The following is a 291-nucleotide window of genomic DNA, read 5'->3' as shown; positions in this document are numbered from 1 at the left end:
TGTCATGTTTTTCTATGCTTTTTCATACAAGAAATTGATGATTTGTGCTTAAATATTGAATGCTTTTGTGCTTAAATAGTATATTTCCTTGATCTTTTAATTTTATAAATCTTGTAGGAAATAAGAAGAAAAAGAAGCAAAGAAGCACAAAAAAAGAGGAAAAAAGAGCTTTGGAGCAAACTTTAAAGTTGGAGCACACTTTGGAGGCTTAGGCCACGCTTTTAAAAGCGTGGCCCATGACCAAATTAATGAAGAATAGGCAATCAGCACACACTGCCCTGCTCTTGCCTC

This window comes from Arachis duranensis, chromosome 3 (genome assembly GCF_000817695.3).
Source record: "Arachis duranensis cultivar V14167 chromosome 3, aradu.V14167.gnm2.J7QH, whole genome shotgun sequence".
NCBI lineage: Eukaryota > Viridiplantae > Streptophyta > Magnoliopsida > Fabales > Fabaceae > Arachis > Arachis duranensis.
This window is presented reverse-complemented; position numbering follows the sequence as displayed.